Raw genomic sequence first — 22,303 nt, 5'->3', positions numbered from 1 at the left:
TTTTTATTACAGCGTCTATTTTCAATGAAAACGGCCACACTTGAACCTAACGACCCTAGCTGAAGGCAGACATGAGGAAAACATCCATGACAGGGCAGGGGTTCTCCTGTACCAGGAGTCACCCTGCAGCCAGGCACTCTAACATCGGACTGAGCTTTACATTAGAATTAGCAAGCTATCCGGAAACATATCCACACAAACCACCAAAATCCTCTCATTACACGTCTCTGTGCCACCATCAAGCCCACACTTTCATTACCACCATGTGTCAAAGTGACACCGATAATAGGAACTTATCAGAATGCTAAATGTCTCGTAATTTGCTTGTTATCTTTCTTATAGTCTAGCATATTTTAGGGGAGGGAACCACAATTTTCTTGACTAATGCAAATCTAGGTGTGTTTGGGACATCAGCTGCTTGTTATCTATTACTCAAAACAAATGCATAAATACTTAGTTTTATTTTGAAAGAAGTGGCATTAATACGCCTGCAGCAGAATGAAGAAATGTGAGTAACACCATAAGCATGTCCAAAAGCTGCTGCCTCTTCTTTTCTTTCACAGATTGCTCTGATTCTTGGTTCTCTTCGTTTCAACAAGGCTTTGATTACACAGGTTGTATTTCTGTCTCTTCAGGGAAACCAGAACATCTTTGCCATAGTACAATATTTGTCTTTGTCCTTTCTGTCTTATTTCCCCACAGTTCAACTTTGTGTCTACTGCTGCTACCTGACTATGCACTTGATGGTCAAGAGTGACAAAAGTTAAGCTAATGGCACCCTCAGGTGGCTCGAGGCCCGGACCCCCATCAGCTTACGGTGGTATTTGACATAATAAATGGGTGAAGAGATAAAGAAAGAAAGATAAAAATGGTACCATTTCCCCGAGTGGGGTTTTAAGGTTGATGGTAATGGTTTCGAGATAAAGGACAGAGGGAGCTGGAAGCACATAGAGAAAAATGGTTTTCTAATCCAAATGACAGCGATGACCCCATTGTCACATGAGGGAATTGTCCACTTGAGAAAGTCTTGAAACAATTCCAGGCTGAACCATGTCCGCTGAATCCACCTTTGGCTCTTTGTTGTCAGAGGAGGTCAGGACACACAAACGGAATATTACTGATTTTTCTAGCATGAAGGGAAGTGTTTTCAATGTTCTCACTTAGACCTTCAAGCAAGGACATAACTCCCACTTCAAATCCTATTTTCTTTTCAAGATGGAGGTGGAAGAAACTAATATTTAGCATTCTCTGACAACCAAGAGAAATCTGATTCAGTTGCTAAAACTGAGACATTAACTATGGACGTAAAGATGGTTTAAGACGCTATATTTAATGTGGCAGTTTTAGATGATGTACTAGCCATCTGCTTTTTCTTGGAAGAAATGTTTACATCCTCCATCTAAAAGGAAACTAAATTCCTCTCTGCATCTTTTTCCCATTTTTAAGCAATTTACCAAAAAAGTAACGTCTTGAAACAGAACTGCACTTTACTTCTTGTTTTTGGGACAAACTGAGCTTCTTGCATCAGTTCGGCTTCCACGTCTTTCAGGAAAAAGCAACTTACTGCTTCACACCGAGTTGTTCCTGTACCATGACTGCATAGAGACCCTTCCATCCCAGCCTAGCCTTGGAGCACAGAAATAAATCAAAGGCAGGATGATAAAAAAAGTTTGTGTTTTCCTTTGCCCCTTCAGCCACAGCTCGTCAGGTGCACGATCACTGAAACATCACTGGAGGACAATTTAAATTGAGCTTTCATCACACTAGTGATGAAATCCAATTGCAATAAAAACAAGGCTCAAAGTCTTGCTTTGAAGGAAACGCTTCTCATCAATACATGTACTTCAAAATCTTAGTAGGTGATTTCATGTTTTTGCGTCCCTTAATGACAGTTTAAGGCAGAAAGAGGGTTTCGCATTAGAGCTTATTATTTCACAGAAATGGTTGTTTACTTTTATTTATTGAGGCCTCTAATAAAAAGAGAAATGGAGTTTTAGGAAGGCCTCAGTTTAGGGTGGGAAGCGTTCTCAGAATCCGTCAATAAAAGAGAAGCATCTTAAAGCTCTTTCTTCCCGAAGCAGGACTACCACTTTGTAACAGAACACCAACACATGCTAACAGGTCAAGTGACGTTTGGGGTCCAACATGGGAGCAGAAACACATGAATACTGCTCAAAATATCAGATTCCCACACGGGTTTCCTGTTCATTGTCTTAGATATAAACAGAAAAAGCTTACAGTCTAGTCCAAAAATATACATGTTTTTCCTACTTTATTTTCTTTTTCCATATTTACTAAGACCTAGAAAATACACAACCCAACCAAAAAACTCCTGAAACATCATCAAGTTAAGTGCAGTTAAGTCAGTTTGAAAACTGCAAACAAAAGAGAGGTAGGAGGAAGAAAGTCTGCAAATAGAGAACACTCAAGGGACACACAGCAAAGATAAGAAGAGGCAGAGTGACTGAGAGAAAAAAGAGCCACCTGATAAGCAGATAAGAGCAGAAAGCAGTGGTGTCGACATTTAAAAGTGAGTGATAGAAGTAGAGATGCAGAGCTGAGATGCTGTACTGGCAGCATAAACATAAGCTAAGGTACTGTACATGCTTCACTAACTCTCACTGATGGCTTCTCTGAGGGACAGTTTGATTTGAAATATTTTGTTCTGCTCAGCTGCGTTCCAAGTATTCACCATTCAGGCATCTGTCAAAGACAAAGCTAAGGCAGGTTGACGTTCACTTTTAAGTCATTCAAATCAAAATCTACTCCAACATTCGCTCAATTGTCACAAAGTTAAACTTAACTATCATATAATAATATAGTATAAAACGTAATAATAAAACTAGCTAAAAATAACTGCTAAACTGTATAGAGGCATTATTACATGTGTCAATACATGAATCATGTGTGTTTCTTTGGTTCCAGTTTGGAATCTCACTCCAGAGCTTTCCACCACCTGAAAACCATCAATACCCTTTTGTTCAGATAGGTAAAAAGTCCCATTACAGTACTTTAAAAGAAAAAATAAGAGCATGGATGATCATTTTCAATTTATGTTCTGACAAAAACGTTTTGAGTTAAGAAATATTTCTCAAATGAAATTTCTGTTTCAGACGAGTTGTTTGAAGTAATCAAAAAGACTTCTGACGGAGTTTGACTCAAGGTAAATATCACTAAACCATTTCTTAAAGTCTAATACGAGTCCAGTAGATTTCATCATTCAGTCCTTAAAGGGACAGTCAAGCGTGATGTCATTGCATAAATGTGGAGATCTGTTTAGAATTTGACTGGGGGGGGAGAACATCTAGCAGATCCAGGACTTGTTGTTGTTCCAAAAATCTTACAGATAAATGGTCATTTAGACAAAGATATGAAACAGAGCAATAAGTTAATACTTAAGTATTCTCCATCTAGTTAATTACAAATCAATTATTATTTTATGTCTTTCACAAAAAACCCAACAACATGCCTTTTCTAAGCTGATTGGGTTGTCCTCCTCCCTTTTCTAGGTACTTATTTACCTCCTTAACCACAAAACAAGAGAATGCATGAACGCTTGCTTTTCCTATGCTCTCACTGTTCACATGTAAACTGTTAAATTAACAGATTGGAGCATAGCTGTCGTGTTCCCAGACATGTGATGTGAAAGTCACAGCTTTCTGTCTGTGCTTGGAGACACATAAAACCACTTGGATAGCTCCAACTTTAACTATCTCCTCCACTTCACATGAGACCTCAACAGCTTTCATGTCTACTTCAACCAACCTTCCACCTGCTTACAGCCTCTGCTAACAATACTTGACGTTTGCTCTTCAAATATGAGTTTATCTTCTTCACATCCCTTTCTTCTTACTGTAATCATAGCTAGCTTTGGTGTTTCCTCTTCCTAATTGACAGATTAGCTTGAATAGATCCACATCAGTGAAACTGACAGCAGACTGCCTTTAAGGCATTCTCTCAACTGATCTAAACATTATTTTCTCCTCGGTGCAAACACATCCAGACATTTCTGCAGATATGACCTGTGGCTCAGCAACTGTTAGTTCATGGCTGTAGTTTACATAGAAGCTGAAAGCTGGATTAAAGCAGAGGCTCTAAATCCACAACAAACTATCATTGTACAGTGTTTAAAACCACAGTGGGATAGCAAATGTAATTAGAATAGACGGATGATGATTAGACTTGGCAATAAACTATGTTTTCCAATAGAAGACTTCAACGGTCCCAATCAAAACTATCTACTCAATAAAAGACGGCATCTGAGATAAAAACCTTGACTTTTTCTTCTTCTGACATCTACAGTAGATCTCTAAGTTGTGCTCCAAAAGGACAATTTCTAATTATTTGCTACTCCACTTCAGTCAATGTCTGTGTGAATCTCAACCACTGAAATGACCCGTTCTTCCTTTCTGCTTACTGTGTTTTGCTGTGAAGGATGCATTTTGCTGCTAAATTCAAAGCTCTACTGAATCACAGCAGCTGGTAAAAGACCTACAAGTAGTTTTCCTGACCGGAGCAATATTCATCAGTTCTCATTTTATCTGTTCACAATCCAGTAACCAGGAGCAGGTCTGAATACAAGTAAATACCCCATTTAATACAGCTGCTACAGCCCTGTTAGGCGTCTTAATTAAAACCATGATGTTTTTGATAATGATCACAATTTAAAGACCAATCTAAAGACATAGTTAACGAGCTTGGCAGTTTTCTGCTAATTTGATGATTCCTCAAAAGTGTTTAGCTTAACGGGAAAATGGAGTACAGAACAGCCAAACAATGTATCACTCAATGTATTAGCCAATCAAATGCTCTGTTGGTACGACCATTAAACGGGCATGCCAGTGAGGGCAGAAAACAGGTCGCGAGTTTTTTGAAAAAGTCGACACAGAGATTATAGAAGTCCCAGCTGTCAGAACGCCAGCGAATCAGCAACACGTCCAAAATAAAAGCTGGAAAACAGGACAACAGGGCTGCGAGTGATGGACATGTGTTGACAGGAAGCGCCGCTGGTGAGGGCCAAGGCAACACGCTCAGTCATCATCTCTAAGGCCAGAAGGCACGCCAACAGTCCGAGCTGTCAAGTGCGGTTCACTAATCCAGAAAACATGAATAGTGAGCCAATCAACTTTAACCTTTTAAAACCAGAGAGTGAACTCATTCGTTTTTTAGCAGAGCAACAATGTCAGCTTGTGACAGAAAAGCTCTGGAGAAGCACACAAGCAGCTCTAACGACACGAGAGGATGGAAATGTTTCATCAACAACCTGCCAACATTAGAAAAACTTTAGATTCTTAAATTCGTTTCTTAGTGAGGCTGACGGATGGGACAAGAAATGATAATTCTTTTAGGATAAAACAAACTGAAATCTGAATCCAAATCAAATGAATCAACTGTTAATAATTTTGCCATTACTGTCAGGCAAATGCTAAAACAGTACAGGATTGTTTTCGTCTTATAAATGTGGTTTTCAAGTGGAGAAAAGAAGATTGCCTCCTCCAGTTTAGGAGTCCATCTGAGCATCTTGGTGTCTTCTTGTTGAGTGATAGTAGGATGGAGAAGAAGATGGAAAGATGAACTGAGGCCTTGTGGGCAATATTGTGGCCATCGATTTAGTCTGTTGTGGTGAAGAAAGAGCTGAGCCAAAAACAAAGATCTTAATTTACCTGTATGTCTACTTGTTAACCCTCACCTAGAGATCATGACTAGAAGAACAAGTGGCTGAAATGACTTTTCTCCACTCCATCAGGTGGGAGCTTGCAGCAGAACATCTGCTCCCCCAGACCAAAAGGAGACAGTTGAGGTGTTCCAGCCATCTGCTCAGGATACTTCTTGCATGCCTCCATTAGGGGGTCTTTCAGGCATGCCCCACTGGGTCAGTGATGTGCTGCCAGGGGAAGCAGATGAGGCAGTGCCTATCCTGTCATTATGACAAGTAAAATACCAACAATATAAAGAGAAAATCAATTTGTCCACTTGACCGTTGTATATATTTTTCTGTATGATTTCAACATTGTTATGGTCAAAATTGCTGAATTGTGCATTGTTGATTCAAATACATGGGATAATGGCAAGGTAAGGCAGCGAATACCTGTGTCTCACCTCTAATGGCGCTGTGTTAAACACACTAACCGATGCAGGCAGTTGTTGCATGCCCACTGCGGCCTCTCTTTATATGTCGACAATATACATGCTGGATTACACATGTACTAAACGTGCTGACGTTCCACAGTCTGTATAATATATCTGATAAATGTGTGTAACAAATTTAATCTTTCTAATCGGCCATAAGTATGGCCATATGCAGTGAAAATGGACAGGGTGAGGCAAAACGTACCGCACCGCACTGATAGAGGGCAGTGCTGAGCCATATTGGCACAGACAGCTACCAGCACGTCGCTACGTAGTCTTCAGCTATGCAGACGTGAGGGGTGATTTTACCGACAAGTCCTGTAACCGTATTCGTTTGGTCCGACTAAACGGAAGGTTACTTCTCAACACTGGAAAACGATTTTTCTAAACTGGATTTTCACTCCAAACAGGAGGTTTTAGAGAGGAAGACCAACTCCGGAGCTGAAAGATCTGCTTCAAACAAGTGGGAGAAAGAGGAGAAAGAAAATAATCAAATTTGACCTTGTCTAAAATATTATTTTGTTTTTCTTGCTATTGTATTGTTGAAAAGGATGGAATTGATTAAAACATAATTAAAAGCTTTTAAAAATAATTAATGTTTCAATTAAGGTCAAATTTGAAATAAAAGCCTGTATTTTGGTTCATCCGACTCCAGAGGAGTCTGTGCCTCACCAGTCATGAACCTCACCGCATGTCACTGCACTGGGTTGAAACTGCCGGGTAGGCCCAGAACATGCCACGTCGCTTCTGGCTTGGAAATGCCCTGGGGTGCCCCAGAATAATCTCAGTTGTTCAATAGACTTTCTCCTTGTGAGATAGATACTTAGGAACATGGCTATTACCATCATTAAGCCTGCTACTGCCATCTGAGCTCCAAAGCATGATTGCCGTCCTCTCAAAAGCATCTTTTTACATCACCGTGTTGCAGTTTCGAGAATTACCATTACTATGATGGCTAACAGACCAAGAATATCATTGGTTCATTGTTTTTATTATGGTAATGACATGACAAGCCTTAATTAGGTTTGGTCAGAATCATCTTTGGGGAAAATGAGCAACTTTTTAAATCAACATTAAATCAGTTAATGTTTTCAAGTAGACATGTAGTGCAAATATACCGATTTGACATTGCAATAGTTTTTAACTCCAATTCATTTTTCTTTTGCAGATGTAAAAAAAAAAATTGACTGGTATATTTCTAGTCAGTAAATTCAGCAACGAGGACTGGTTCTCCATCGTTACCTTAAATGCTTTTCAGCTCTGTATATTATGTATGTGGTAAATGGGAGAAGCTGTGTTACTGTGGAGTTTCAGCACATTTCATCCTTCTCACCTGTGACATTGGTTCCAATTACCTAAAGGTCGATATATAGGGGAGGTCCACTCTTTGCTGTGATTTATTACAGATGTAGAACCAAAAAAAAAGCACCAACAACATGACATCCAAACACAAAATCCAAATCCAAAAGGAGCTACTGCAGAGCCAAGTTCATTACACCAGCAGACCCAGCATGTAACCCACCATCGTTCTAATAAACACAGCCAGAACCAGTGCCATGAAACACTGGTGGTAGTAGAAGCAGCAGAAGACGGGCCAAGTTCCTTGCTGTCAGCCAGTTCGAGCTTTCAGATGGAATAACACCAAACCACCACAGACATAAGATTACTGCTGGGTCACTGCAATGTAACATTATTTAGCATTAATGCAACAATACACCGTAATAATCCATAAATCCACAGCACCCTGATGGTGGTGTTGGAGATTACAGTAAGCATGCAGGATTATCACATACGATGCAGTGACGGTACTTTCTCAAAGCCATACAGCTCAATAAGCCACAGAAAAGCCATGAATAATCAATTATATCAAGGATGTGAAAATCAAATGTTGCAATGTAATACAGATTGTCACGCCGACGCACTGTGAACATTGGTAAAGTCACTTCTTAAACCAAATAATACTCCTTGTTTCACATTCACAGTTCTGCTCATTTAGGCAGAATCTGAGCCGAACCAAATGGACTTGGATGTCTTGAGCAGTCCTATTCCAACGTGCAGTTAGGATGAATGGACTACAGCCAGTTCCAACTCTTCAGAATGTTCTAGTGAGTGGAAGGAACACAGCGAGAGTCTTAAAGAAGCTTTATTTGCTCTCAGCAGGGTAACAGAAGGCATCCGAGTCATGCCAAATCCAAACTCCATGTACATGTAAGGAGACAGCAAGCGCTTGAACCAAAGCTCAGCTTTCTAACTTATTTCTACTTCTTTCCGAGCAGAAATGAGAAACAGCCCCATTTCTTTGTCATTATCTGTGTTACACACACATTGCACATATACATTATGTATTGTTCTTCAGGATGCCTCATTTGTGGGAAATAGAGCCAGGAAGTAAAGTCTAGTCCCTTTCATCTCTCCCTTCTTATCTTTTTCCGTTATGATCACTGTGCTAATGAATCCAACCAGAGAGTATGGTATTAGTCCCTCATTTTTGTGAATATAACATTCAGCATGAAAAAAAAAAAATCTTTAAATTTGTCCTCTGAGGAATATAAAGCACTTTGAGTTTCCTTAAACCAGGGACTGTGAGTATTTTTTTTCCTGGTGTTACTCAAAGTTACGTTGAAGGACTCTTTCATGCATGCCAGCAGTTCAACAGGACAGCTTGATCGATGCTTCTAAAGCAATGCAGAGAACTCAAGCATAGTAATGTTAGACTAACAATCGAAGACCAGTCGTTTTATTTTCAAGATGCTAAACAAACCTTCTGAAATATATTTAACAAGCAACAAATAAGCAGCAAGGTTCTAACTGTATTTTTGAAGATGTTTCATCGTGTAGAGTTACACACTCTGAAAAAGTTCCTCTGGATTTTGAAAGAGAGAAACACCCACAGCATCACAAAACCTCCACCACGCTTTACAGAGGGCATTTTTCCCACATACTTCATTTTGTTCACAAGACATCCACTTTGAGTGTGTGTTGCCAAAAAGCTTAATTTCACTGATCAACTTAAAGTAAACATGTATCAAGTGTTGCTGTCACCTCATTTCATAGAAACACTTAGGGGTGCACTAAGCTCTGGCACTGGTGATTCAGTAATATAAATACTGTATATGCTTCTTATGGTGGGATTTTAATCCACTGAATAAATGTAGTGTAACTACAGGTTGGTTTCTTATAGTTTTCAGTCTGAGATTCTGCTGCTGCATCAAACTGGAAGCATTCAAAATATCTTTGCCAGGAAGGGGACGAAAAGTCTGGAAGGTGCTACATGGAGCCTACCGCAAATTTGCTTTCTTTATACATTTTTTTTTATGTAGAGGTATTTGTAGATGTTTTACTAAAAATGGTTACCAGAAGTCTGAGAGCAGTATTTTTACAGTTCTGACCTCCAATAATTTTTAATTTTCACTCCTCTAGTGTTGTAAGCTCATGATCACTGCATCCCTGGAAAGGTTTCCTTTAATCTCGGGTTTCAAAATCAAACAAAATAGTGTTTAGTTATACTGAAAGTGACGTCCCTGGCAGCTGATTGGCTTTTTTGAATGCTTGATCAAAGAAACAAAGAAGACATATTTTTTAAACGCAACATCAATGGAATACTGTCCTGCTGACTCTATAAAGCATCCCACATTTTCATTTTTTGCTTTTCTAAATTTTATATGGCCAGGTGTTCCTCGTAGAAAAGACAGCTGGATGTAACAACAACTGGAAGGTACTTTAATAATCCAGTTTTACATGATTTCTAGACACATAAAAACCTGAATTTAAACTTACTTCATCTAAGAAAACTTTAGTTTCACTAACATTTGGAGGTTGGGATCAAGTCGAGACTCTGAAAAAATGTGTCATTGCTGAGCTCAGCCCATTAAAATGTCATAGCTGCATGTACCCACTGACTGGTTACTGATTGGATTAGCAGACTGTCTACAGGTGGCCAAGCCAGTCCATCTGAACTGGCTGGTTAAATGTGTCATGCTGTTAATCCGGAAACCCTCTGATCAAATTAAAACGTTTGAGTGCATGAAGAAAAAAAAAAAAAAAAAATCTGTGGATCATTTCCAGCTGGCTGAATTATTCTGTAATCATGCATCGCTAAAAAACCTTGTAGCGGAGCAAAGGCTTTTAAACCTGAATTGAAACTGAGAAACACGGAAGCAGAGTCTTGCTGCTAAGTCATCCCAAATTAGATATGTAAAAAAGATGCGGACACGCGTCCATGGACCCCTAAGAGTTAAAGAAAGCCCTCCGTCCCAGAATTCAGAGTTTCATTAACTAACCTTAATTTGACAGTGTTGGCAAGTGAAATAAAGATGGAATTAAATGTTTTGGAACCACCATTGGGTCTGTGAGCTTCCCACACAAGAACTGCCATGACAGAACAGAGAAGAGAGTGCCTAAATTGTGGTCTGGAAGCAGGCTGTTGGCTTACCTCCAGAACAGACTTTAACTTTGGTCTGTGTGGTTCCCACAACCCTGGTTTTCAGTTTGGCTGGTGGGGAAAACTAGGCTGTTGTTGTTCTGCTTGAATGGCTGGAACAGACTGGAAAGCTGTTGGTTCTAGTGCAGTTCGTTGGATCTCCAGGGTGGTTCCTCATTTTAGATACGAAATCGAGTGAAATATAGAAAAAGTAAAACAGAAATATTGCAGGGACTCTATAACAAATTAGTTGAACTTTGGAATGACTCAAGGTGATCAGGCCTGGTTCTGACCGGATAGGCAAGCCCTTTCCTGGTTCTGTTTCTCTCTCTCTGGGAGTCTCAGAAATTAGCCGTCTTTGGACCTGACAGCTTCTGGACGGAGAAGTTGTGACAAGAGCCTGATAAGCCAATCAGAGGTGCTACAACGTTTATGATAAAAGTGGATTCTACCAAATCTTCTCTTACATCCTTCAAACTAAGGGAAAGAACCAGAATGTAAACAAACCTCTTTAGATGGACAGATGTAAAATAAAGTTGTTTCTTTATGGAAAAGAGCTTTCTTTCATGCATTCTTGCCCTTTTGCTTGGTCTTTAGGCAGCATCTCTAAATTAGCTGGTCCACTGTTAGTCTATGCAGGCATCAAAGAGTAATGCCAACATTCGAGCTATGAAGAAAGCCTGCTGGGAAACTGCAGGTTCTCCATGGATTCATTGTATTAACCCTCATTGACACCAGGATGTGAACAATCTGCAAAGAGGAAGTGCTTTAGTGAAAGTTCATACAGTTAGAAATACACAGTTACTAAATTACATTTAAAAACACAGTTGTTCAAAGAAGCCATTTGTCAGGGTTCTGGGTTCAGTGTGTGTGTGTGTGTGTTGTGCTTTGTTTGTGACTTTGGAACCATCTGGAAACTGAAAACAGAGTTTCTCAGGTGTGCTGGGTGACAGGTGCAACTGATCTGCTGATTGCTTTGAGGAGTATTTAAGCAGGAGGCTGCCAGCACTTCGATGCCAGAGTGTTTGCCTTCAGTGGTAACAAACTCAGCCACTACTAAGCTATGCTTCGTTCCTTGTCTCTATGCTGACTTTGTGTGTGTGATCTTTCGCAGGCAGAAACCTGAACCTTTGATTATCTTCGTTGAACACAGCTCCAGAGGTTTCTGGACGATCAGGTTTACCTACGTTTGGTGGATTTCGTTTGGATTTCGTTTCCAAGGATTAAGCTGGCAGCTTCCTGTTATTCTCCGACTCCAGAACCAAGGCAGAAGCATACCCTGTCCACCCTCCAATGCAAGTACCTGAACAAAGAACTATTCCTGAACTCACCAGTACTCACTCTTCAGCTCAAGCAAAACCATCTGGATTACCCCGCTTCGCACACCTGGGTCCCGACTCCCTCTACCCCTGGCGACCTGACGGCATTTGCTTAGTAAGCCATTTTCCTGATTACAGAAATTACCTTACGTTATTTTTCGCAACATATCAGTTCCCTGTTTCACCAGTTCCCTTCCCCTCTCTTCATACAGTTGGCAAATTTACCCGTTCATGTCCCAGACTCACTGATTGTAAATAAACACCTTTCACTTATTCAGTCGTTTCCTCTGAGTGTTCTTCTGCATGTGGGTCAGATCTATTACGGAGAAAATGACACTGAAGATGGATGGTTAATGTATAGTTCAAGGACCACTTCAAGCAATAGGTGCAAGTCGGCTATAATTGTTATTGGACTATTAAGAAGTGATGACTTAGACCTAACAAACTGCACTTGGTGGTGTTTCTGTCAATTTAATAATTTCAGTTTACAGCTTCTAAAACTCAGTTAATTCAGTCAGTCAGTGAATATAACACTGTGCCAATATGGAGGGTAATCCACCAGAGGATGTTGCTAGATTAGGTTTATAGAGTGCTGGTTAGAAGCATGTCGTTCCAGAACGTTGAATGGAAGTGTAGTAGAAAAAAGTGCACAAGCAACAGAAATAACTACAGTTTCAGAGTATCATAAAGAAAAGTCTAAAAGTTTGGGGGAAATTCACAGCAGACCGAGTCAGAACCACAACAAAGACGTGTCTAGGACAAAAGATTGGGCCAATCCAACTTAAAGAAACACCCTATGTGTTAATAGAGTGCTGTTAATCCCACCACCTGCTGGGAAATGGGACCATTTCCTCTGCTTATCAATTGCAACAGATTTAAAAAAAAAAAAAAAAGTGTTCTCGACCTTTGATATTCTATAAACCTTTTAACAAAGTTTGAGAACTTCTAAACTACAACTGATAAGTTGTGAAATATAAGAAAAAAGGTTTATCCAAAGGTCATGACACCTTTAAAAAAAAATGAGAGGGCACCTTTAATGTAAAACGTTTACTACTCTCTCACTTCAGTTCTAGATTAATTGCACCCACAGCAGTTTTACATGCTCTGTTTGTGTGTAGGCGGTGGTGAAAAGTTCTGCTAATTGAAACCGAGCTGCAAACAAAGTGAACACCATCTGCTTGACCTGCTGGGCCAATTTATCCAAAGTTACTCAGAGGAAGAAAAAACATCTGACTGCATGGCCACAGCCTTGTGTATAAATGTCACGGCGTTGCGTTGAGCAGCAACAGATCCGGCTATAAAAACTGGTTACTGGTGAATCTAAAGTAAGCACTGGCACCACCAACACACCATCAGAGACCCCTTGCCATCTTTCACAGTTTGATTCCCCCCCCTTTGCTTTAATTAGCTCATTTCAAACAAAACATGAAATGAAAAACCCAAAGTGAAGTTAAATCACATTCCACAGAGATCTGCGGTAAATCAGTATTTACAACAAGTTGAGCTTCACTTAGATCTCAAATAACTCCCAGCATGGAAATGCTTTGAAATTCATGTTGGAGATTCAATTTGCACATTGCGACTATGCTTATGTAACGGTTTGGATAGAGGAAGAATTATGCAGCCCAACATGAGCTTTCAAAGAGTGTTTTGTGCTCAAGATCAAATGTTTCTGTTTATATATTCACTTGAAAATGATTATAATGAAGAAAATGTTAATTTATTCCACAATGTTATGAAGTTAGAAGATTGATAAGTTTAAACCATTTATTTCCTTAGCAGGAGACTTGTTTAGGGATATCTGAGCAGAACCTGTGCCGTTTCTGTTGAGTTCCTTCAAGAAGCATCAATGCCTCATGCAAATTTTTTATTAATTATCCTCATATGATTTTACATAAGGTCAGAGGTCTAAAGAAACCACTTAAATCAGTAAACCGTTCACCTGTAAAGAGAGCAATAAGGTCAAACTTAAAGTTTCTTTCTAAGTTTTGCAACATGTCCTTATTTGACCCGTAATCTTTGCTATGCTGGTTTAATGTTTGTGCAAAGTTCCTTCTCCTGCACATCCTCCATCTGTAAGAACCGGGGGCTTTCGTTTGGGTCACTTTGATGGCTTAATGAATGGGTCTGTCCCATCAAAAACTAAACTTTTTTCCAGGTATAATCTTCTAATGTTGCCACCTACGGTCGTATTCAAAATATGAGAATATTATTGAACAGTTCATTTATTTCATTTACTTCAGTAACTCCATCACTAAGTGAAACACATTATATATATTATTTCCACAGAGACTGATGTTTTCAAGCCTTTATTTCTGATAATTCAGATTTGCTGCTTCCAGCCACTGAAAACAACATTTTGGATTAGAATATTGCAACAGACCAATAAAAAACATTGTAATACAGAAATGTGGTTCTAATTAAATGTACGTTTTAATATGTGCTTAAAGGCTATTTTAATCTGACAAGTGAGCCTCATCAGATGCCATAATCTAATTTATTGGATATCATTGTAGATTCTGAGTATATCTGGTATTTATCTCCAAGTTGGCTCCATTTGGATTTTCCAAAGAACAATTACCAACTGTGAGCTACACTACTTCCAACTGGTGGTACCACCTTCCACACAAACATCCAACACAGCGGTGTAAAAAGTTTATTTAACTTCACTAAAACAGGCTCTATAATTACACAGGTACTGGTGTTACAGCTAGCTGAGCTCCACTGGGGAGAAAATGCATATTTTTCATACTAAACATTTATTTTTTAAATAACTTGGTTGAATAAGTTGTTGGAATGATGACTTGTTTTTAATCCATTGCAGAGAATCAGACAAAATTAATAAATAGCAAAATATGACCAGAGACGTTAAACATGAAGCAGATTTCTGTGGCCAATATGGTCACAAAAATAAAATAAAGTTTGTATTAACTGACTGAAACGCACTATTCTGTCTCATCGACTGACAGCTGACTGCTTCACACTTCTGCACATGGAACATGTCTAGATAGGTAATACTGTACACAGGGAGGAATATGGTGAATTTAAAGGGTGCACCTCATAAAATGAGGAGGAGGAACACATGCATCGGCCTTAAGAGAGCTCTCTGGCAGCCAGGTTTTATAGTAAAAGAGAAGGTGCTGTGCTCCAGGCAACATAATGAGAAAAAAAAATCTGACAATATTTCATTCTGAAACATGGAAAGCTCAATATGTCCAACAAAGCTCTCCTTTTAAATCCTCTCACAGTGTGAGAGATAAGCATGCAGCTGCCTTTAGAGATGACAGTGAAATGTATTATGCTTTAACAAGGAAAAGGGGGAAGTTGGCTGATATGCTGTTTCACCCCTTCAGAAACAGATTTCCTTTTCTGCTCTACATGCTTTAGACCCATCAGAATTTCACGGCCGGGTCTGAACCGAGCGCAAGCAGCTGTGGGGATAAAAAAAAAAGCCACAAACAGAGAAAATAAGAAAACATGCCTGTATGGAGATGCACAGATTTCCTGAATGAAAATAAAAAACTGCAACAGCACCTCATGGCTTCCTATCATTTAGACATTTGGAATGATTCATATCACGTTGTGTGGGTGGGACGGTTTTCAATGCGAAAAAGCGCTGACAAAAATAAAAGTGGCTGTGATTTATCAGAAAGCATGAAAATCCCTGCAGTATAACTCAAAGTCTCTGCGTGGTACGTTTGAACAGTGAAACCAACAATACGCTCTCATCGGGTCTTAGATCTCACCCACACTTCCATCTATTCAGCCAACTCTGCCAAAGTCCCATTTCTAGCTCATGTTCTACCATCAATGGACTGACTAAAGGAGGAATATTAATTTATTATAGCCTGAAGGAGGCCACACAGATTCTGTGGAGTATATTTCTGTTCAAGGATCAATGGTTAATTTCTACAAACTAATGCTGCAGTCAACGTGTTGACGTTAAGTCAAGGAGGTCTTGTTCTTCTCTGGACATGAAGAATTGCTAAACAACAGTATACCCATCTTGATACTAAAGAGGAAAACCAAACTGAAAACAAAACTAACCCTAACCCTAACCCTAACCCCCTGTAGAACCAGTGAACCACTGCAGAACCATGTGTTAAGTCAATCCCAGATAGGGAAGACAACAGCAATGATCTCAGAGCAGTAACTGTTGCTGCCCATCACTGAGAAGGTTTATAAGGTCAATTACAAAGTATTTCAAGTCCATCATTCTACAGAGAGAAAGAACATTCCCAAGTGGAAAACATCTCAGACAGCTGCCAGTCTTCCCAGGAGTGGACGACCCAGCAGATTCAATGTCGGAGCGTTAAGCTCAGAGCAATGACTAAAAACCCAAGAGATCCATCTCAGGCTCTACAGGCCTCAGTTAGCAGGTCATGACAGGACATTTAGAAAACCACTCACCCTCTTCTTAAAATTAATATGGCAGCATGACTTAGGTATGCAATGCTGCATCTAAAGATATTAATCTGTCCCACTCAGACATCTTGTTCTTTATAGTTGCAGCAGAAAACTATAAGCTGTGTCACCTTTTCTAGGCTATATAGAAGTGCTCCTCCATTGCTATCCAGAGAGTGGCACTAGAATTATCCAGACCAAGAACATGAAGCATTTAAATGAGTTTTTCCGTAGGGGATATGACATTACTTCTATTTGCGACTTGTTTCAAATCAGCCCTCAAAAATTGCATTGCTGGATAGATATGTCTCTACTATTTTTACTTCTGACAGTCCCAATATGTTGACATGCGCACTGAAGGTTCTCTGTCATTGTACCTAAGCCTCCTTTTTGCCACATGTGAAATTTGCTCGTAATGCTGTGTCAGTTTGCACCTGTCTTCCAAACGTGCAAAAAACAGAAACAAAAACAGCAACCTCAATCCCTTTCCTGTTTGATAAACATCACATTACGCATGTTAAATTTGCATATCCTCCTCTCAATATTTTTGCAAGTTCTGATAATCAGCATATATTCTGAATATTCATATAGGCCAACATGCTAAATGGATTGCCTGCTCATCTGCTCATTTGACAGACGCAAACCTCGATGCACCTGGTTGGTAGATTAGCTTTATATGCGCTAAGTTTTCACTTGTTTTTATACATGCAACCCTTTACCAGATCAAGCCCTAGGAGGCTGAATGTCATACCTTAAACAAAGAGCTGCTAAAAGGTGTACTTAGTTTTTCACATTGGTGTACAATGCAAGTTAAATCCTTGACAAGTTATTCTTCTCCTCTTTATACTGTTCATTTTCCATAGTAAAACAACAAGAATATATTTTTGGATGTAAATAACAATTTGCAAGCCCGATGTGTGGAGTAGAAAAATCTCCCCGATTATGCAACCTGCTCACATTCTGGCAATCAACAACACCACTGCCAAACTCCTCCAACTCCCCACAACCCTCCTAAGATTATTCACACACAAAAAAGACTCAGTGTGCCATCTGTTCTTTCCTTTCAAGGGAAAGAAATCATGTTCCTTCCAGTAATTAAGTCCAGAAGAACACATTTTCTGACTGGAAACAGCATCAGTTCTCTCTGTAAATCCAACATCTCTGAAAAAAGGATGAATAAGCATAAACATGTCAAAGCACTCATTTATTCAGTCCTTATCATTTCAACAGCTCTAAACAGCTTAAATCTTATTTTTCTTAGCTTGAAAACGGTACAAATGTTCTTTAAGCGCTGGCTGATGAAACGTTTCACTCCAACTTTTGCTGCAGGACTTGTTCTTTGATAACGGACCTCTACCCTCTCTTTGACCTTTCAGGATTCCTGCTGAGCATATGGGGCTGCAGCTGAGTCTCTCAGGGCATATCTCATTTGCTGACTGCGGCTTCCTGTCCTCTTGTTTTCAAAGGGAAATGCAGGCAGAGTGTTTGCATATTGCACCGTTTACTTCCGAAAGTGAAAACACAGATGCTAATTTTAACAACTTCAAGTTGACATTGGGAAGAAAACTCAGCTCGTTCTCGTGACATGACAGAAACATGACTCCAGTCAACCTTCTTCACTTTACTTGTGATGCTAAAAGAACAGATTGACTGGCTGAGGCATTTTCCACTACCTACCCATGGCTACGTTTAATCATTTCCCAAAAAAAGGGAACCATCTCCTGAAGTAAGTGCAGGAGAAGCAGGGCTCGGACCATCATCCCATCAATAATGAAGTAGGCTCAACATGCATATCCTTCCAAGTCATATTCATGCACTATTTTGTGTTGGTCTATGACATAAAATCCCAACAATTAAACTGAAGAATGTGGCTTTAACATCAGATTCAGAATCTGGTTTTTTTTGCCAGGTTTGTGCACAAAAAACACTTGGCTTCGGTTCCACTTTGCTCTCAATGTGGAAATCTTTTTGGAGAAAAAAGGGAAAATTATTTTTGTAAATTTGTATGTATACAGTGTTTTTATGAGAGACAAGGTTGAATTAGTGCAAATATGCACAGCATCGATCAGGGTTCTCTGACTGTTCAGTGTCCATCAGAGAGACAGCCTGGGAGCAGTAACTATCTCAGTGGTGGCTGGTTAGCGCTTTGTAGCGCTGATCTGGAGGTAAAAGTCTAAACAGTTTGTGTGCAGGGTGTGTGGGGTCTGCAGAGATGTTAGCTGCCCTTTACCTGGCTAAAAACCAGTATAAGTCCTGGATGGAGGGAGGGTCAGCCCTGATGATTCTTTCTGCAGACCCGATTGGTCGTTGCGGTCTGGAACCGTCTGGTTTGTGGATGAGCCAAACCACACTGAGATGGACAAAGACAGGACAGACTGGATGATGGCAGTGCAGAAGATGACCTGCAGCTCCTGTGGAAGGTTGGACTTGTTGAGTTGCTACAGTAAGTAAAGTCTCTCCTAGGCCTTCTTCTGACCCATGTCTATGTGTGAGGACCATCTCAGGTCCCTAGAAAGGGTGGTTCCTAGAAACCAGAAGTGATCCACAGCAGACAGTTGTTGAAGATGGTAAGGGGAGGCAGTGTGGAGGGTGTGCTCCAGAAGTCCACCATCATCCCCACTGTCTTAAGCGGGTTAAACTCAAAGTGGCTCTGACCACACCAGTGTACCAGCCGATCTATCGCTTGTCTGTATGAAGACTCGTCACTGTGCTGGATCAGGAGTTTCATAGACAAGTCTGCTGAGGTGCAGGCATTATGTACAGAGAGAAGAGGAGTGGGGAGAGAACATAAGATGATAAATTAACTCTGACCAACACAGAGTGTCCTTTCTATCACATTCTATCTGCTCTATATCTAAAATAGGTCTGTAGAGAAAGACACCGCGTGTCTTAATGAGATGGTCTGTATAGAAAAGGTCAAATTAACAAATGAATAATACAAAAATTTATTAATTCCAGATTTGAACAATTTGCATAGATTCAAGATCGTAGCAGAACTTCACCATGAAAGATGATGGCCCGCCATTTCTAGCTTCAACAAATTCGAGATCGATGACAGTCTGCAGCATGAACACTAGATCCAGCCTGCACTGAAACTGTTGTGTTTCTAGAAGCAGAGACGATCCTGAAACCTATTTGAACTGAATTTAAAATATAAAATAAAAAATTTCTAGATGCATGTTTCAGGCTCTTATTTTGAAATTTTTAAGAAAGGTCTGTGTCACAGTTGATCTGCTGTAATGATGGTTTCCATAAAATACAATCAAACCAAACAATCATCGGAAAGTTTCAAGCCATAGATCATTCTAAACAATTTGGCAGTTCTGCCAAGCAGAAGCAGACTAAATGGAAGTGGTCCCATAAATCTGACAAGCTGGTAACCAGTTAGATAAACCCAGCCATTCTGGACACAAACATTGAGCAAATGGTGGTGACTGGTGGAGACTAAGGACCTAACTTGTGTCCTTTATTTCTGCATGTGTGAGGATTAACATTTATGCCACAGCAGCCTGATATTTGTATGCGTTTTGTTCAGGTCTTATGTCTACATTGTTCACCTTTACTTTCTGATCTGCCACTGTGTGGTAACCGTCATCAAAAGGATCCATGAAAAAGCACACAGGTACTCTCCTGGTAACCAGGTTCACTCTATGCAGTGTCTCTTTGTAATGCACCTCTGTGGACCTGAACAGCACCAGTCATGTCTCCGCTGCTGGTATGTAGGTTGAATGAAATCAATGGCTCTTTTGGCGAGGAATCGGACTCTGCATCGCTCTTTTGTCACTGGTGTCAGGATGTAGGTGGAGGCGGTGATGGGTTTGATGTAAATCAAAAGATTTTCAGTTCACCCTGACGAGATGGGGTTCAGAAACTATCAGCCCTGGCTATAAGTGACCTTCAGTCTCTGAACAATGAGTCATTATGAAGCTCTGAGATGCCCTAATAGACTGACTGATGGATGAACTCATTTTCTAGTGAGAGAGTGGCAAAATGTATCATTACTCGGTAAAGATGACAAACTCTGACTGGTCTCTACCACCTTCCTGACATGCAACAAAGTTTGTTAGTCCTAAAGAACTGCATCTAAAATGCCCCGACTTAGCAGTTTTCTCACATTTAAACGCAAATTACAAGCAGAGAAAATAGCACTGGATTCTTAAAGACCAGCGCTGTTTCCATCACGCAGGTTGCTGCAGGAAGATGGTGGAAACTTTATTACCGGAAAAGGAAAAAAGAAAAAGGTGATGTTGGATAAACAAAGATCTTCACTTTCAGTGAGGTCGGACCAAATATTTTTGCTAATTATTTCATAAATCAAACATAATTGTTTAAATTGTAGTTTGTCATTTCATTTAGAACACAAACAAAAACTGTAGAACATTCCAGCAGACATTTCCTAAACCAATGTAGTTATGGTCTAGAAGGTACAAAGGTTTATTTTATAATCTGACATCACAATACAAATTCATACAGTGCAGATTGCAATATTTTACATTGGACACATTCTTCAATCTATGCTTTGATTTTCGAGTCAAGCGGGTAAAGAGATGAATCAATCTGCAGCAATGTAATAAGACCATCCACATCACCCATTGGTTTAACATTTTCATCCTGATTACATTCCTCCCTGACAGTCAGGTGTTCTTAAAGTTTCAAGGAATGGATTCTTTTTGGAGGACCTGGAGTTCTCTGTTAATAAAAGCGATAAGTAAAAAAGTAAAGTTATGTTTTCATTCATCACTTTCCCACCTGAAACAACAAGTACAACTTGTTCACATCTGCTGGGCATGTTTGTGTGCATGCATTCAGTGCTATCTACATTGTGAATGCAGATGGCACTGGAGAAAAGTCCATTGCTTTTTAAATCCCCATCTGTTTTATTAACCATTTAACCCAGATTAAAAATAAATCTAAGTTAATTCACTCAAGACACAATCTTGCAGACTTTTCACTAAATATTCAAATCTAAAAATGCTTTTATTATACAAGATAATCCAAACTTTCAGGTCAGTCTCATATTTCTGTCTATCCATATAGTTTTATGTTACTTTATTTGCTAAGAACTAGAAATATGTCTTTAGGACATCTGTCCAATCAAAACAAATCAGAGGTTCTTTGAATCTGGTTTGTGTGACTCAAAATATCTAGAACCCATTCTGATACAGCCAGTGTGGGAAGGTATGTACAGGTCCTTCTCAAAATATTAGCATATTGTGATAAAGTTCATTATATTCCATAATGTCATGATGAAAATTTAACATTCATATATTTTAGATTCATTGCACACTAACTGAAATATTTCAGGTCTTTTATTGTCTTAATACAGATGATTTTGGCATACAGCTCATGAAAACCCAAAATTCCTATCTCACAAAATTAGCATATTTCATCCGACCAATAAAAGAAAAGTGTTTTTAATACAAAAAACGTCAACCTTCAAATAATCATGCACACTTATGCACTCAATATCTGGTCGGGAATCCTTTTGCAGAAATGACTGCTTCAATGCTGCGTGGCATGGAGGCAATCAGCCTGTGGCACTGCTGAGGTCTTATGGAGGCCCAGGATGCTTCGATAGCGGCCTTTAGCTCATCCAGAGTGTTGGGTCTTGAGTCTCTCAATGCTCTCTTCACAATATCCCACAGATTCTCTATGGGGTTCAGGTCAGGAGAGTTGGCAGGCCAATTGAGCACAGTGATACCATGGTCAGTAAACCATTTACCAGTGGTTTTGGCACTGTGAGCAGGTGCCAGGTCGTGCTGAAAAATGAAATCTTCATCTCCATAAAGCTTTTCAGCAGATGAAAGCATGAAGTGCTCCAAAATCTCCTGATAGCTAGCTGCATTGACCCTGCCCTTGATAAAACACAGTGGACCAACACCAGCAGCTGACAGGGCACCCCAGACCATCACTGACTGTGGGTACTTGACACTGGACTTCTGGCATTTTGGCATTTCCTTCTCCCCAGTCTTCCTCCAGACTGTGGCACCTTGATTTCCGAATGACATGCAGAATTTGCTTTCATCCGAAA

General features: G+C 39.8%; 1 protein-coding gene and 1 long non-coding RNA gene across 2 annotated transcripts in view; one reads left to right on the top strand and one right to left on the bottom strand.

Moving 5' to 3' along the window:
• The window catches only part of cadm1a (cell adhesion molecule 1a), a 598,640-nt gene that overhangs the window by 432,740 nt on the left and 143,597 nt on the right, over window positions 1-22,303 (bottom strand). The gene's annotated exons all lie outside the window — the stretch shown is intronic.
• On the top strand, window positions 11,583-12,141 carry LOC124875840. The gene is made up of 2 exons (XR_007040149.1): window positions 11,583-11,983; window positions 12,081-12,141. It is a non-coding gene; the product is annotated as an uncharacterized LOC124875840 (long non-coding RNA).

This window comes from Girardinichthys multiradiatus, chromosome 11, assembly GCF_021462225.1.
Source record: "Girardinichthys multiradiatus isolate DD_20200921_A chromosome 11, DD_fGirMul_XY1, whole genome shotgun sequence".
NCBI classification, from domain to species: Eukaryota; Metazoa; Chordata; class Actinopteri; order Cyprinodontiformes; family Goodeidae; genus Girardinichthys; species Girardinichthys multiradiatus.
The sequence above is the reverse complement of the archived record's forward strand: the minus strand, read 5'-3'. Positions and strand labels throughout refer to the sequence as shown.